Below are 10595 nucleotides of genomic sequence, written 5' to 3' on the forward strand. Positions count from 1 at the left end.
ACACGGCGAGTGGAGTTTAGACCAAAAAGCTCTATTTTTGTCTCATCAGACCACATGACCTTCTCCCATTCCTCCTCTGGATCATCCAGATGGTCATTGGCAAACTTCAGACGGGCCTGGACATGCGCTGGCTTGAGCAGGGGGACCTTGCGCGCGCTGCAGGATTTTAATCCATGACGGCGTAGTGTGTTACTAATGGTTTTCTTTGAGACTGTGGTCATTGACCAGGTCAATGACCAGCTGTCCCAGGACCAGCTGTCCCAGCTCTCTTCAGGTCATTGACCAGGTCCTGCCATGTAGTTCTGGGCTGATCCCTCACCTTCCTCATGATCATTAATGCCCCACGAGGTGAGATCTTGCATGGAGCCCCAGACCGAGGGTGATTGACCGTCATCTTGAACTTCTTCCATTTTCTAATAATTGCGCCAACAGTTGTTGCCTTCTCACCAAGCTGCTTGCCTATTGTCCTGTAGCCCATCCCAGCCTTGTGCAGGTCTACAATTGTATCCCTGATGTCCTTACACAGCTCTCTGGTCTTGGCCATTGTGGAGAGGTTGGAGTCTGTTTGATTGAGTGTGTGGACAGGTGTCTTTTATACAGGTAACGAGTTCAAACAGGTGCAGTTAATACAGGTAATGAGTGGAGAACAGGAGGGCTTCTTAAAGAAAAACTAACAGGTCTGTGAGAGCCGGAATTCTTACTGGTTGGTAGGTGATCAAATACTCATGTCATGCAATAAAATGCAAATTAATTACTTAAAAATCATACAATGTGATTTTCTGGACTTTTGTTTTAGATTCCGTCTCTCACAGTTGAAGTGTACCTATGATAAAAAAATTACAGACCTCTACATGCTTTGTAAGTAGGAAAACCTGCAAAATCGGCAGTGTTTCAAATACTTGTTCTCCCCACTGTATATATACACACATTATAGACTACAATATTATGCAAAGTTAGTATTGATCATATTGATTTTTTCATTTCCATTCTGAATAGAGGGGGGGCTTTTTGTGCCACTGTTCCCTTTAAGCCCCCAGATAAATGTCACATTTACAAAAATGGCATCTATGTATAACAATGCAAGGTTCATTTAAACAGTAAAATACGACTAAATGCATTAAAACATTTAAGCTGTGAATTCCTGAAATCTATTATCTTGTTGTGGTTCACCAAGTTATGTTGCCACTGTGTGACTGTGACATGCAGGCATTGACTGCTAGCATGAATAACCCATCGTTTCAATTGGCAAGAAATAGTAATTACTCCCCATGAAATATGCTACCATTGTCTGTGGGTCACCTCAATGCAAAACAAATTTGCAGCTTTGAAATGGTCCACTAGTGGGAACTTTTGTTCGTTTTTTTAATCCAAAGATGTAAGTGGGCTTAATAGGGCACCCATTTTGTTTTTTGTTTGAATCCCGGACTGCCCTTTAAAACCACACATCAGTTCAACAACAGCAGAGTTTCTGCCCCTGTTAAGATATACTCACTGGTGTTAATCAGATCTCCAACCTCCTCTTCCGCCTCCTCTTTCAAGATGACAATTATCTCTCCCTCCTTCTCTCCAAAAACGGCATCCTCCTCCTCTTCTTTCACTCTGAAAGCTTCCTTCTCTTCTTCTTTCACTGTAACAGCTTCACCCTCTACTTCTTGTTTTACTGTAACATCCTCCTCTTCCTTCTCCTCTTTCACTAGAGCTTCTTTCTCCGTCCAGCAGACCTCCTCTTCTTTAGCAGGAGGAGAGTAGCTTAGTGAGCTCATGGTCGGGGATGTTAGCGAACTAGCTAGTTAGCATTAGTGACTAGGCTAGTGCTAGGCTAATTTAGCAAGCCAGCTAGCTGATTACTAACAACAACGTAAATATAACATTAAATGGAGTAACTAGCTATATGACAGAAGTGTATTTAAAACACAGTGACTAATATACACCGAAACGGTCCAAACAACTTCAATGTTTCGCCTATATTTGCTAGCAAGCTACCGAGGTGACCGACTAGCTGTTATCTTTGAAGAAACGTCCCGTCCACTAGATTATACGTCACCTTCTTTTTGTTCGATGAGGTTTAACGGCGGTTGGCATCCAATTTGTTCCATTACCGCCACCTACCAGACTGGAGTATGAAAAATAAAATAAAATAAAAGAAATACCCTACCATCTAACACCACATTCACAAATTCAAAATTATTATTAATAATTAACACCACCCTTCTCCACTATTTAAATATATTTAAATATATTCATTTCATTTCTGTGGTCCTCTGTAGCTCAACTGGTAGAGCACGGCGCTTGTAACGCCAAGGTAGTGGGTTCGATCCCCGGGACCACCCATACACAAAAAAAAATGTATGCACGCATGACTGTAAGTCGCTTTTGGATAAAAGCGTCTGCTAAATGGCATATTATTATTATTATTTCTACCTCATGCCCTCAAACTGAAATGATGGGACATCACCACTTAACACTCACTGTAACTCTTCTGATGTCAAGTCTCGCACACCCAAATACCTCTCTGCAGCTGCCACCACACCCAAATATCTCTCTGCAGCTGCCACCACACCCAAATACCTCTCTGCAGCTGCCACCACAACCTCAATTTTTTTCGACTTACGTTCCAACCCCGCAGTACAATTAATAACCATTGCTATAAACGCTAAAAATCCAATCTTACTGAAACATATATCACTTGTTGGCCTATCCCTCTGTACTGGTACATATCTACAGTTGAAGTCAGAAGTTTACATACACTTAGGTTGGAGTCATTAAAACTCGTTTTTCAACCACTTCACAAATGTCTTGTTAACAAACTGTAGTTTTGGCAAGTCGGTTAGGACATCTACTTTGTGCATGACACAAGTCATTTTTCCAACAATTGTTTACAGACAGATTATTTCACTTATAATTCACTGTATCACAATTCCAGTGGGTCAGACGTTTACATACACTAAGTTGACTGTGCCTTTAAACAGCTTGGAAAATTCCAGAAAAATGATGTCATGGCTTTAGAAGCTTCTGATGGGCTAATTGACATCATTTGAGTCAATTGGAGGTGTACCTGTGGATGTATTTCAAGGCCTACCTTCAAACTCAGTGCCTCTTTGCTTGACATCATGGGAAAATCAATGCCGAGACCTCAGAAAAAAAGATTGTAGATCTCCACAAGTCTGGTTCATCCTTGGGAGCAATTTCCAAACGCCTGAAGGTACCACGTTAATCTGTACAAACAATAGTACGCAAGTATAAACACCATGGGACCACGCAGCCGTCATAGTGCTTACTGCCCTGTACATCACTGAGGACCTCTATATACCAGGCGGTGTCAGAGAAAGGCAATAAAAGTTGTCAAAGACTCCAGCCACCCAAGTCATAGGCTGTTCTCTCTGCTACCGCACGGCAAGCAGTACCGGAGCGCCAAGTCATAGGCTGTTCTCTCTGCTACCGCACGGCAAGCAGTACCGGAGCGCCAAGTCATAGGCTGTTCTCTCTGCTACCGCACGGCAAGCAGTACCGGAGCGCCAAGTCATAGGCTGTTCTCTCTGCTACCGCACGGCAAGCGGTACCGGAGCGCCAAGTCTGGGACCAAAAGGCTCCTGAACAGCTTCTACAGCTTCTACCCCCAGGCCATTAGACTGCTGAACAGTTAATACAATGGATGCCCTAGTAGTTTACCCTAGTAAAACTATGGCTAACCAGACTATTAGCATTGACCCTCTATTTATTTATTTTCGTTTTTTTTGCACTGGCTCTATGCACACTCACTGGACTCTACCCACACATAGTACACTGACACTCCAACACACACACACACACACACACACACACACACACACACACACACATTTTGAAGCCACACACAGTCACACTTAAACACTCTTTCACACTCTTCACATAAGCTGCTGCTACTCTGTTTATTATCTATCCTTATTGCCTAGTCACTTTTACCCCTACCTAGATGTACATATTACCTCAGTCACCTCAATTACCTGGTACCCCTGCACATTGACTCAGTACCAGTACTCCGTGTATCTAAGGAAGTTGGTGGCACCTTAATTGGGGAGGACGGGCTCGTTGTCACGATCGTCGAAGGAGGAGGACCAAGGCGCAGCGTGAACGGCAAACATACTTCTTTATTAAGTGTACACACGATAAACAAAACAACAAACGATACGTGAAGTCCAACGGTACTAACACAAACCAACTGGAATAAGATCCCACAAAGAACCTATGAAAACAGCCTACCTAAGTATGGCTCCCAATCAGACACAACGAGCAACAGCTGCCTCTGATTGGGAACCACCCTGCCCAACATAGATCTATACGATCTAGAACAGAAACCAAAACATAGAAAACACAACATAGAAGCTACATAGTGAAACTAAACATAGAAAATCCACACCCTGGCTCAACATATCAGAGTCCCCAGAGCCAGGGCGTGACACTCGTGGTAATGGCTGGAGCGGAAGTAGTGGAATGGTATCAAATACATCAAATACATGGTTTCCATTCGCTCCGTTACAGCCATTATGAAGTGTTTCCTGTGACAAATAACATTTGATTTGGTTTGAGATTTGATTCCCACAGTTGACATGTCAGAGCAAAAACCAAGCCATGAGGTTGAAGGAATTGTCCATAGTGCTCCGAGACAGGATTGTGTCGAAGCACAGATCTGGGGAAGGGTACCAAAAAAATTCTGCAGCATTGAAGGTCCCCATGAACATAGTGGCCTCCATCATTCTTAAATGGAAGAAGTATGGAACCACCAAGACTCATCTTAGAGCTGGCCGCCCAGCCAAACTGAGCAATCGGGGGAGAAGGGCCTTGGTCAGGGAGGTGACCAAGAATCCGATGGCCACTGACAGAGCTCCAGAGTTCCTCTGTGGAGATGGGAGAACCTTCCAGAAGGACAACCATCTCTGCAGCACTCCACCAATCAGGCCCTTATGGTAGAGTGGCCAGACGGAAGCCACTCCTCAGTAAAAGGCACATGACAGCCCGCTTGGAGTTTGCCAAAAAGCACCTAAAGGATTCTCAGACCATGAGAAACAAGATTTTATGGACCGATGAAATCAATATTGAACTCTTTGCCTGAATGCCAAGCGTCACGTCTGGAGGAAACCTGGCACCATCCCTACGGTGAAGCATGGTGGTGTCAGCATCATGCTGTGGGGATGTTTTTCAGCGGCAGGGACTGGGAGACTAGTCAGGATCGAGGGAAAGATGAACGGAGCAAAGTACAGAGAGCTCCTTGATGAAAACCTGCTCCAGAGCGCTCAGGACCTCAGATTGTGGCGAAGGTTCACTTTCCAACAGGACAAAGACCCTAAGCACACAGCCAAGACAATGCAGGATTGGCTTCAGGACAAGTCTATGAATGTCCTTGAGTGGCTCAGCCAGAGCCCGGATTTGAACCTGATCAAACATCTCTGGAGAGACCTGAAAATAGCTGTGCAGCGATGCTCCCCATCCAACCTGACAGAGCTTGAGATGATCTGCAGAGAAGAATGGGAGAAACTCCCCAAATACAGGTGTGCCAAGCTTGTAGCATCATACCCAAGAACACTCAAGGCTGTAATCGCTGCCAAAGGCGCTTCAACAAAGTACTGAGTAAAGGGTCTGAATGCTTATGTACATGTGATATTTCACTTTTTAATTCTTTATAAATTTGCAAAAATGTCTAAAAACCTGTTTTTGCTTCGTCATTATGGGGTATTGTGTGTAGATCGATGAGGGAAAAAAAACATTTTAATCCACTTTAGAATAAGGCTGTAACGTAACAAAATGTGGAAAAAGTCAAGGAGTCTGAATACTTTCCGAATGCACTGTATAGTCTGAAACAGCACTCAAGCAAGAATGAACTTACTCTCCCGGTTGTCTGTGCGGTTGGTCCTTATGTGGGTCAACATTATAGACAATATACACTGCTCAAAAAAATAAAGGGAACACTTAAACAACACAATGTAACTCCAAGTCAATCACACTTCTGTGAAATCAAACTGTCCACTTAGGAAGCAACACTGATTGACAATACATTTCACATGCTGTTGTGCAAATGGAATAGACAACAGGTGGAAATTATAGGCAATTAGCAAGACACCCCCAATAAAGAAGTGGTTCCTCAGGTGGTGACCACAGACCACTTCTCAGTTCCTATGCTTCCTGGCTGATGTTTTGGTCACTTTTGAATGCTGGCGGTGCTTTCACTCTAGTGGTAGCATGAGACGGAGTCTACAACCCACACAAGTGGCTCAGGTAGTGCAGCTCATCCAGGATGGCACATCAATGCGAGCTGTGGCAAGAAGGTTTGCTGTGTCTGTCAGCGTAGTGTCCAGAGCATGGAGGCGCTACCAGGAGACAGGCCAGTACATCAGGAGACGTGGAGGAGGCCGTAGGAGGAGCAGGAGGAGCACTGCCAGAGCCCTGCAAAATGACCTCCAGCAGGCCACAAATGTGCATGTGTCTGCTCAAACGGTCAGAAACAGACTCCATGAGGGTGGTATGAGGACCCGACGTCCACAGGTGGGGGTTGTGCTTACAGCCCAACACCGTGCAGGACGTTTGGCATTTGCCAGAGAACACCAAGATAGGGCGCCAGTGGCAAATTTGCCTATACTCTTCACAGATGAAAGCAGGTTCACACTGAGCACATGTGACAGACGTGACAGAGTCTGGAGACGCCATGGAGAATGTTCTGCTGCCTGCAACAACCTCCAGCATGACCGGTTTGGCGGTGGGTCAGTCATGGTGTGGGGTGGCATTTCTTTGGGGGGCCGCACAGCCCTCCATGTGCTCGCCAGAGGTAGCCTGACTGCCATTAGGTACCGAGATGAGATCCTCAGACCCCTTGTGAGACCATATGCTGGTGCGTTTGGCCCTGGATTCCTCCTAATGCAAGACAATGCTAGACCTCATGTGGCTGGAGTGTGTCAGCAGTTCCTGCAAGAGGAAGGCATTGGTGCTATGGACTGGCCCGCCCGTTCCCCACACCTGAATCCAATTGAGCACATCTGGGACATCATGTCTCGCTCCATCCACCAACGCCACGTTGCACCACAGACTGTCCAGGAGTTGGCGGATGCTTTAGTCCAGGTCTGGGAGGAGATCCCTCAGGAGACCATCCGCCACCTCACCAGGAGCATGCCCAGGCGTTGTAGGGAGGTCATACAGGCACGTGGAGGCCACACACACTACTGAGCCTCATTTTGACTTGTTTTAAGGACATTACATCAAAGTTGGATCAGCCTGTAGTGTGGTTTTTCCACTTTTAATTTTGAGGGTGACTCCAAATCCAGACCTCCATGGGTTGATACATTTGATTTCCATTGATAATTTTTGTGTGATTTTGTGGTCAGCACATTCAACTATGTAAAGAAAAAAGCATTTAATAAGATGATTTCATTCATTCAGATCTAGGATGTGTTATTTTAGTGTTCCCTTTATTTTTTTGAGCAGTGTATTATATAGTTGTATTCTAAGCCAGTCAGATGTTTTATTATTGTGTAAGTTCCCACTAGTGGACAATTTCAAAGCTGCAATAAAGCTTTGGTGTGGAGGCGACCCTCAGATAAACATATTTTTTTGTACCTTACATTTACGTCATTTAGCAGACGCTCTTATCCAGAGCGACTTACAGTTAAGTGAGTGCATACATAATTTTTTCATTTTTCATACTGGCCCCCCTTGGGAATCGAACCCACTACCAACTGAGCTACATGACAACACCATCAGTGCTCCTGAGTGGCGCAGTGGTCTAAGGCACTGTGCCACTAGAGATCCTGGTTCGAATCCAGGCTCTGTCGCAGCTGGCCTGGACCGGGAGACTCATGGGTGGCGCACAATTGGCCCAGCGTCAGGGTAGGGGAGGGAATGGCCGGCAGGGATGTAGCTCAGTTGATAGAGCATGGTGTTTGCAACGCCAGGGTTGTGGGTTCGATTCCCATGGGGGCCCAGTATTAAAAAAAATATATATGTATTCATTAACTGTAAGTTGCTCTGGATAAGAGCGTCTGCTAAATGACTAAAATGTAAAAAATATATATATTGCTCCATTACACTAATATCTCCCGATGCCTCAAACCGAGGACAAAATAAAAGTTGATAAACTCAAACAAACCGGCCATAAACTCAAGCAAACCGGCCATAATGTCAACCTGTGCATGAGAGGAAGCCAAACTTGCCAGTAGCCAATGCTAACGTTTCAGCTTGATGAAGGCTTTTTCTCATAATAAAGTGCAAATGGATTAGTTCATAATAAAGACATATTTCTTGTTATAACGTGATCTTTCTCGTAATAATGTTATCTTTCTCATTATAACGTGATCTTTCTCGTAATAATGTTATCTTTCTCATTATAACGTTATCTTTCTCGTAGCAACGAGATCATTAATTATTTCATTATAAAGTGATCTTATCTCGTAATGATATAAAAAAATAAATAAAAAAAAAGCAGTACGCCGCCATACTTCTCTTTGTATGTTGCAATATAATATTGCTATTTAATGCAACAACAAAAAAAGTAACTTATTGTCTGGCAAACTGGAAATAAAAGTTCCTATTTTTTAATTATCTAAACTGCGTTATCCACTCCAGTCAGCAGATGGCGATGTGCGTCTTTCAGGTGAAGCTGCCAGTGTGACGTATAATCTAGTGGACGGAACGCTTCTTCATCAACAACAGCTGGTCAGACACCTCGGCAGCTTGCTAGCTAACAGCCGTAACACTAAAGCTCTTTAGCCACTGTGTTTTAAACACACGCCTGTCGTAGAGCTAGTTGCCGCATTTAATTTCATTTTACGTTGCTAGTAGTCAGCTAGCTGACTGGTTAAATTAGCAGTAGCACTAGGCTAGTCACTAATGCTAACCAGCTAGTTACCTAACATCTCCGACCATGAATTCTCCTCCTGCTAAAGAAGAGGAGGTCTGTTGGACGGAGAAAGAAGCTCTAGTGAAAGAGGAGGAGGAAGAGGAGGATGTTACAATGCAAAAACAAGTAGAGGGTGAGGCTGTTACCGTGAAAGAAGAAGAGAAAGACGTTACAGTGAAAGAAGAGGAAGACGCGTTCAGAGTGAAAGAGGAGGAGGATGTTACAGTGAAAGAAGAGGAAGACGCGTTCAGAGTGAAAGAGGAGGAGGATGTTACAGTGAAAGAAGAGGAAGACGCGTTCAGAGTGAAAGAGGAGGAGGATGTTACAGTGAAAGAGGAGGAGGATGTTACAGTGAAAGAAGAAGAGAAAGACGTTACAGTGAAAGAAGGACGAGGAGTGAAACTCGAGGAGAAAGAGGAGGATGCAGTGTTTGGAGTGAAGGAGGAGGGGGAGATCACCGTCACAGTGGAGGAGGAAGAGGCAGAATTAGAGAAGACTGGCAATCTGATGAACACCAGTAAGTACCATCTTAAAAATAGGACCACAAACTCTGCAGTTGTTGAACTAATGTGTGTTTTTTAAAAGGGCATTCTACACTTGATTATGTTGTTCTGTACTGTGGGAATTGTTAACGCTACAAAGAGTGGGGTCAACCAACAAAACGTGAATGGGTAAAATGCTTCCCATTATATTCCCTACGCATACACTGTACCATAGCCGAGCCAGGCAATTCATAAAATTAATATCAACAATCCTTCCCCATTCCTGTAAAAAAGCATCTAGACATTACAACCCCACACCATTCTGATGTTGTTGTACACCCAACACAGAAAAGCTGCTTTTTTAACTTGATTACAATTTTTTGGAAGGAAAACTATTTCACTCATATTGTAATTATTTATAGGTCATATTTCGTATATAAATCTGGAAACACTGGACAGTTTAAGTAAGCTAGGTAACTTTATTATTAGCCACGTTAGCTTATCTTATCAAGCTAGTTCAAATCTTATTAGTTGAAGAATTGGTCCGACTTCAAAAGCACTTGAACCGCAATGTCGGACTTCCCAGTTTACCACTTCCCAGGAGCACATGAATGCCCCATAGTTCCACCATGTCATAGAAAATACAGGTGCTGATTGTAAAAAGGATTTGATTAATGCAACATATTTTTGTCTGAATATAATTCAAATGTGGAACGGCACTAGTAGACGTTAATTATACAAATCTACACAAAGTATTGTTACACCATGTAGGAGCAGTATAGACCTAGTCTGTTCATTATATACATCTATATGATGTATTGTTACACCATGTAGGAGCAGTATAGAGCTAGTCTGTTCATTATATACATCAACGTTATGTATTGTTACACCATGTAGGAGCAGTATAGACCTAGTCTGTTCATTATATACAGTACCAGTCAAAGGTTTGGACACATCTACTCATTCCAAGGTTTGTCTTTATTTTTACTATTTTCTACATTGTAGAATAATAGTGAAGACATCAAAACTATGAAATAACATATATGGAATCATGTAGTAACCAAAAAAAGTGTTAAACAAATCAATATATATTTTATATTTGAGATTATTCAAAGTAGCCACCCTTTGCCTTGATGACAGCTTTGCACACTCTTGGCATTCTCTCAACCAGCTTCACATGGAATGCTTTTTTTTCCAACAGTCTTGAAGGAGTTCCCACATATACTGAGCACTTGTTGGCTGCTTTTCCTTCA

This window comes from Coregonus lavaretus, assembly GCF_964263955.1.
Source record: "Coregonus lavaretus genome assembly, contig: HAP1_SCAFFOLD_129, whole genome shotgun sequence".
NCBI classification, from domain to species: domain Eukaryota; kingdom Metazoa; phylum Chordata; class Actinopteri; order Salmoniformes; family Salmonidae; genus Coregonus; species Coregonus lavaretus.